Source organism: Cryptomeria japonica, chromosome 3, assembly GCF_030272615.1.
Source record: "Cryptomeria japonica chromosome 3, Sugi_1.0, whole genome shotgun sequence".
Lineage (NCBI taxonomy): Eukaryota > Viridiplantae > Streptophyta > Pinopsida > Cupressales > Cupressaceae > Cryptomeria > Cryptomeria japonica.
Window position 1 is genome coordinate 696,924,059 of NC_081407.1, and position 7,614 is coordinate 696,931,672.

Below are 7,614 nucleotides of genomic sequence, written 5' to 3' on the forward strand. Positions count from 1 at the left end.
AATTATTAAAAAAATAAAATAAATAAATAATTTAAGCATTACTAATAAATATAACTAAAATATGAATAATAGATATAACAATATATTAGGGTTCAATTTTCTCGGATCTTTTTTATCTAATATACTAGTTGCACTTATAATTACTATAAATCAAAATTGAAGCCAACATCACTTAGAAAAAAATATAATCTTTCAATAATCAATTTGACTCTAATTATTGTCTACTATACCTTTCAACTACTATGTCATAGCTCATTGATATCAAAAATACTATTCTTATAATACTATTAGATGTATTATTTGTATTACAATATTAAAACGATAAGTACTCACCACTATGTGGCACTTGTTATGTCGAGAGGCATCTACAATGACATTGAATAAATTTGACATGTAGATGATAGGTAAATGCATGCATGTTTCAGTTTCTTTGTAAGTATTACTTTATTACTCTAAATAAAATAGAATCATTGCCACTTGTCTCTAAGTATATGAAACTGTTACATCTTTAATGAGAGTGAAAGAGTGCAACATTATTCATCTCCATGTCCTTCTTGACAACTAATAAATATGCAAGACAATTATGTGATATCTCTCGACATTATTTTACGTATATTTTTTTTATAATATAGGTATATTAGCTATATATTATAATATAAATTATTAAATGTTGAACGTGAACATTGATTTAAAATTATAGTTAAACATTTCTCAATATATAATTAACTGTTAAACATTTATACATTATACATGGTTAAACATGGTTATTTATATATGATTCTTCTGGAAGAGGGACATGTGTCGCCGTTTAATGTCAATCTTCACATGAAAGAAAGTCTATGGCCCATGTGACGATGAAGTGTTAGGTGACGTGGCCCCCAAATTGGCAAAAATCCTATTGATAATGGGACCCACAACAACTAACAATGAATACCATTGTCCGTTGGATGAGCACAGATTAATGATGTAAGGTGTATTTCGGGTCGAATGTGCGAACGATAAACATTTTTTGCAAACTTCCTTTGGAAACGAGATACATGTCATTGAACGTTGTCTACCATAAATGATTAAAATTTAATTAAGTATAGTTAAATTCTAAATTTGTAATTGTATGCTTAATTAAGTGTAATAAGCTCTATTCCGAGCAGAAGTTGTAAAGGATTAAAAAGTTTTCAAAAATATTCCAAAAAAGTGACACATGTGACGTGTCAGACTGTCAGTCCTCAGAATTTAGAAAGAAGCAATGAAGTTTTTGCCCTGCGGCTACGAATAGTTATTAATAATAATTTAAAAAATTACAACACGATTCTACAAATCTTGCCCTTTAGGTTTTGAACTTTTGACTTTTGAGGGTTTCGAAACTAAGGGACTCATATTGGTATTTCTATTCTTGGACAAACCAATAAATTCAGGGAGATTCGAAAATGGCTACTAGATTAAGGAATGCAATAGAGTCTGCCTGTGCCAGTCTACTCAAATAAAAATTCTGGGTAAAATCCAGAACACCTACATCCCATGTTTTTAATTTTTTAATCTCGTGGTTTACCGTTTAGATTGTAGAACTAGAATTAGGGGTTCAACTTGAGGGTTAGCATTTTCAGGCTTGTAGTTACTAGTTGTCTAGCATTATTTTGAACCATTAATAGTACCAACGATGGGGAAACTGAATAGTACAACTAAAAGTCAAGTGAATGAAAAAATAGGCTTAACCGAATTGGTTAAAACAACATGTTTAACTACTGAATACCATGATATTATGATCCTGTTATCCATGGTACAAAGCGAATCATGGAAATTAAATATGCATTGTCTAATAAGGCGAGAGATCAAAACAGGGCAAAATATACTATTTTTAACACAATGTTAATTGTAAGTACAAATAAAATTGCATCGTGGTATGCTGGATTGGGACGCATGATGCTACCTGAAGTATTCCCTTGCCCAAAAATTGTCATGGTCTGCGCCCAAAATTATGATGAAGATAAAAAAGCAATTGTCAATAAAAATACTCAAGAGGAAATTTTATCCATAATCGAGGGAGAATTTGCTTGTTTGTTGAACCTAGGGTTTGAAGCACAAAACTCAAATGTCCACATTGACCTAGGAAAGTTGGCAGAGGAATATGAGAGAATCAAAGAAAATACTAAAGATTCATTTATCAAAGGTCTAATAGTGCGTGGTGCTCGATTGGATCGAAATCATAAGCCTCCTTATGATTATAATATTTATGTGCCATGGGTTCAAGATACTATTTCCTTGCTAACATTTTGTTTGGTACTGGAAAATAATAGGGAAGTGGGTGATAACCTTCTTGAAATGATTTTTCATATCCATTGCATAAGAGAACTAGTAAGATTTAATTTTATTGAGCATGTTGTTCAATCCATGCAAAAATAATTACTAATGATTAAAAGAGGTTCCTGTAAGACATTTAGGTTCACAACCTACTTGTGTTATCTTCTTCTAGCAAAGTATCATGCAAGATTCAAGACCAACAAGCTTCACATTCAGGTCTATACGATTGATGAGAAGACTCGGGACAAAACAAAGTGTCCAATATATGAATGGACACCTAAGATAAGGATGCATGATAACATAAAGAACTACAACCATTTTGTAGACTTCTTTTTGGCACCAATGTATCATGAAATTACAAGCATTCCAATGCCTAGATTTCCTGTGTCTTGTAGAGATTGCATTCAACTTGGAAGTCAAATACAATTGGTTGACTGGTTCTTCATGGAAGAATACACTATGTTAAGGTTTTATGGATCAGCAGTAGAACCCTACAAACTTCCAATACATGTGACATAGAGGGTATTTGCATTGCAATATGTAGGGCAGATGGAGAGTACAGATTTACTCTTTCATGGTCAACAAAAGAAGAGCATATTTCCTTCCTTTCCTTTCTCATGTGGAGGGTTCACATTTGAGAGAAAATGAATGAAAGTGGCACATGACTTTTTGACAATTTTTAGCTTTGGTGTTGACAATTACCGGTAGTATGATCCAATCAGCGTCATCCAAACAAGGCTTACAACGAATAGGAACTCTGCAAGTAAATTTCAACATGAAAGTAAACCATTGCTAGAAACACTTAAAGACATGGACTCCTGTGATGAGGTAAAAAAAGAGATGGAGAAAATTGTTGCTAACAATAAAATTTCAATAGAAGCATTGTCATCACAAATTATGGCATTGGACACACATTGAACAACAGAGCAAGGCATCCAAAATCAAAATGAAAATAAGAGGTCCTACAATTTCTACCAAAAAGTTGTTGATCCATCTAACAAAGCTATTTTATAAAATATAATGGAACAATGTAAATTCAAACTTTGGACTCAAACCAAAATAAGTGATTTTTGGACTATGAGGAAGAATCTCAATGAACCAAAGACCAGTGTAAATATTGATAAAATCGACGAGGATATTGAGTTTAGAAAATTGTGGAATATGGAGCATCCCACAGAAGCATATGACAAAAGTGATGATGAGAATGATTATGAGATTGAGGTCACTCCAACAACTACTATAGTCTCTACAAAATTGAGTGGAGTCGATGAGTCCATGATAGAAAAATATAGCAAAGGGGCAACCATTATAGAAAAAATGGGTTATGAAGGTGGTGGTCTGGGTCCCAAAGGAGAAGGCCCTTGGTTTCCAATTGTCACACCACTTCCACCAAAACATTATGAGAAACCAGTAATTGGAGTTGAATCACCAGATTCATCAAATAAAGGTACTACTCATTCCTCTGCATCTCCATTTCAATTTGTAAGAGCTTCAAATCCACCTTGTGCCACTGCTACTGGTAGGGATGGCATGGGTACTTATAGTAGTTGTCCTGAACAAGTGCAACAATAAGATATCTCTCACAAGAGACCAATAGTAGTAGATACTATACAAAATCCCAGTGATCAAGGCATTGTGAAGAAGCAAAAGGTTATGATGACAATGGTGATTACAACTCCAACTATATCAATTTCCGCTATAAATCTATTGTTTGCAGCTTCTGAGAAAACCCCTCAAAAGGGTCCAAAAACTCCACTTGCAAGTTTCAGTGGGGAAGGATTAGGAATGGTTGTTGCTACTCCTCAAAATGCATTAGTTAGAACCACAGGCATAGGTGGAGGCACACACATCACTGCAAGTGATATTTCACCTTTCAAACATTCAATTGCTTCAGCAAACCCAGATTTTCGTTAAAATGATTTCTTTAATAAATTTGCACAAACAACAAATATGAATAAAGAAAATAAGAAGACATTGAAGAGGGGATCCCTTACTACAACTTTAGAAGAACAACCTGCATTGAATAGGGTATTTCCCACATATAACCCAAACAAAGATATGATGGAGTTCATGGTTGTTATGCCCCCAAATAAAGATAAAAATCCACCACAAAATCAGATAGATCCCTTTGAATTTCACGTTAGCACCCTCCAAATGGATTTTTCCAAAGTTAAAATGTGGACAAAATTAGTGTGTCAAAAAAGACCAACGAAGTGATCTACACTTCACTGCTCAAGTTGGAGAGAGAGAAAAACAAGCTGGAGAAACAAATAGAAAAGTTACAGGAAGACCAGGAAAATGAAAAAGCAAAGAGGAAAGCAACAGATAACAAGTGCAATGAACTACATAGAAGGATAAAAAATTCAGCCTCTACATCAGAAATTACAAAGCAGGAACAAATGGAGGCAGAATTGAAGGAACTGAGAGAAAAATGGATGAAAGCATTAAAAAATTTGATGATGAAAGAGCCACTTCAGCAAAATTATACAAAAGTGTGGAGTCTACTATTGCCGCAAGCAAAACTTTATAGAACCAATTGGAGCATGAGACGGAAAAAACAAAACATTTGGAAGAGAAATCAGAGGAAGAAAGAAAAAAATGTGCACAAATGAAAGAAGAGTTGTAGAATGCAAATAATAAAATTAAAACTTTGGAAGACAATATGAAAAATACAGTGAACTATATAAAAGAAAACATTTGGGGGCAAATAATGCAGAGGAGTGACAAGTTGTCTGAATGGTTTGAATTGAATGAAAGTCTGAGAGTAATTTTTTGGAAGCTCAGAGGCCACATTGAGAAGAACATAAATTTTTATTCAAAAGAGAATATTGCAAAATAGATTTTGAAAGAAGTCTCCAGTACCAGTGACAGCTATTTCGCATCCAAGGGAATTAAGAGTCGCATTGATGCCTCAGTAAAGGCATCATCTATCATTCAAAAATGCCTAAAACTAAGGGAAGCACAGAAAATTGCGGATAAAGGTGGGAAAAGTATAATGAAGATGCAAGAAAAGACAAACAAAATGTTAAATCTTGGTTTGTTGAAGAGTGTTGACACATCAAATAAATTCATTGGAAATGAAGCTTTCAAAAAAAGGATGGAGGACAAAATGAAGTCTGAATTAGACTTGCTTACTAAGGACACAACTCCTCACAACTTTTTGAATTTCATTAAACCATTGACAACTTTGTATGCAATATTGGGTGAAACAATGGAGTCAAACCACTCTTCCAAATATGGATTGTTGACGAAGTTGCAGTTGACTTACTTACATTAAAATAAATTGGACTTCCATCAGATGGAGAGTGGAGCACCCTACAAAAATTGACACAAAGATCTCATGAATCATAGTATGTATTTCATAGTTTTCCACTTTTACTCTTAATTTCAAGGTTTTCAGCTTTTTTCTGTTTGGAATTTGGCATCGCTTGAAATAAATTTGTTTTATGAACAAGAAAAATGTAGCACTCACTATTACTAATCTAGCCTATGATGCACACCTTCAGCCTTGTAAATTTGTATTCTCAAATTCTCCTAGATTTTAAATTTTCCACCTTTCTCTATTTCTGATTTCTAGGTTTTGTGCACTGCTATTCTCTATATTTAATTGTCGTGGCTTGAATTAAGTTTTAAGTTTGAACTCTATTTTTGGAACATGAGACATGTAGCAGTTGCTAAATTGCTAATCCGACCTATGATGGTCATAGATACCTTCAGCCTTATAAAATTGTACTGAGTTTATGATACTGGTGGGACAATAGATTTAGTGCCTTGGTAATTGATTTTGATGTTGAGTCTTCACATGTTGCAAATAGACCTAAAGTTGTTGTTGCTCCCTTGTTTCTATACAAGGGAATTCAGGGTCATTTGCAAAGGGTTTTGAAATTTTGTATTGACTTTTGCATAGAGAATCACATAGAGTTGTGTATTGAATGAATTGTATCATATGGCTATATTTTGAAATAATTAACGAAAATATCAACATGTCTAAATAAACATCACTCTATCAATAAACACATTACGCTCTTTTATTCTGCTATTTTCTACCTGAAATTAGAAAGTTGAAAAATGCAATTGAAAATCAATATTAAATTTTAATTGCAAAAAGTTGACAGACACATAAAATATCATCAAGTTATCAACCACAATAATATGGTTTTGTAATATTAATAATGAGATACAATAATAGATTAATAAATACCTAGGAACTGCTAGTGTTAAATCTCTTAAAGTTTCCATTCCTCCTCAACAAATTCAGAGCTTCCTTGACTCTTGTCTGTGTTTTCTTCACTCCGAGTCTACATACCTCTGTTGAACTACATCTCAATGCTACCAGTAGGACCAACACATGAGTCAGTTGTCAAACTGCCACTTTGGTTTAAGTGTTGCCCAAACCTCTTCTTTCACATTTGGACCTCTAGATTTTCAATGCCCCATCGTAAGGAAAAGTGTGGACATCATACCTAGATGTATAAAGCCTCAAGCAATTTTCCAAATTCTTATCTAGTTTGTTTCTTACCTTTGATTTTAGGAACCCAACATTGAAAACTCTCCCATCCTCCACCGAACCCAATATCATGGTAAGACATAAATCAGCAAGCTTGAAATATTCTAATATTGAATCATGCATCACTTCGCTCTGACCTAGATTTGTCCAAAGCCTTGCTACTGATCCCTCTTCATGGGGGTTCTCCATTATGTCATATTGTTCCCTCATAGTGTATACAAAATGGGTCGATTTCTCTCTACGAAGAGTTTCATTTAAAATTCCATTTATAATTACTCCATTGAATTATTTAGATTTGCAAAATTGCTTTATCAAATTTAGTAGCTTAGTTCGAAAATCAGCTAAACAATTGAGGTTCCAATATTGAGGAAACACGATAGACATGGCTTCAAGTAGTTTATCGGGAGGGAATATACTTCTAATATGTGAGTAAAGATCATAGGCAATTTTCTTCACAGAAGCAGTTACAAACTCAACAATAATTGTAAACTCTTCCCTTGTAACTCTTACTAGTCGCTTCTTGGGGTGCTTTCCTGGTTCCTCAGGCTTGACCATGGCAAAGTAGTTCATTGGTATCTCAACTCCACGTACACTGGCACATAACTCCTTGTTTGCACCTATATGTAAAAAGCTATCAGGATTGTTCAAATCTATGAGTGTTCGCCACTTAGCAAATTTTTCATCAGATAATGTTGGTTGAGATCCATAGAGATTATCGAGGGTGAGGCATGTCATCTTACACAGCTTAGCATATTCTGCAATATACATAGCTCTTTGATGGGATTTTTTCATAATATTCCTCATTTCCTCTA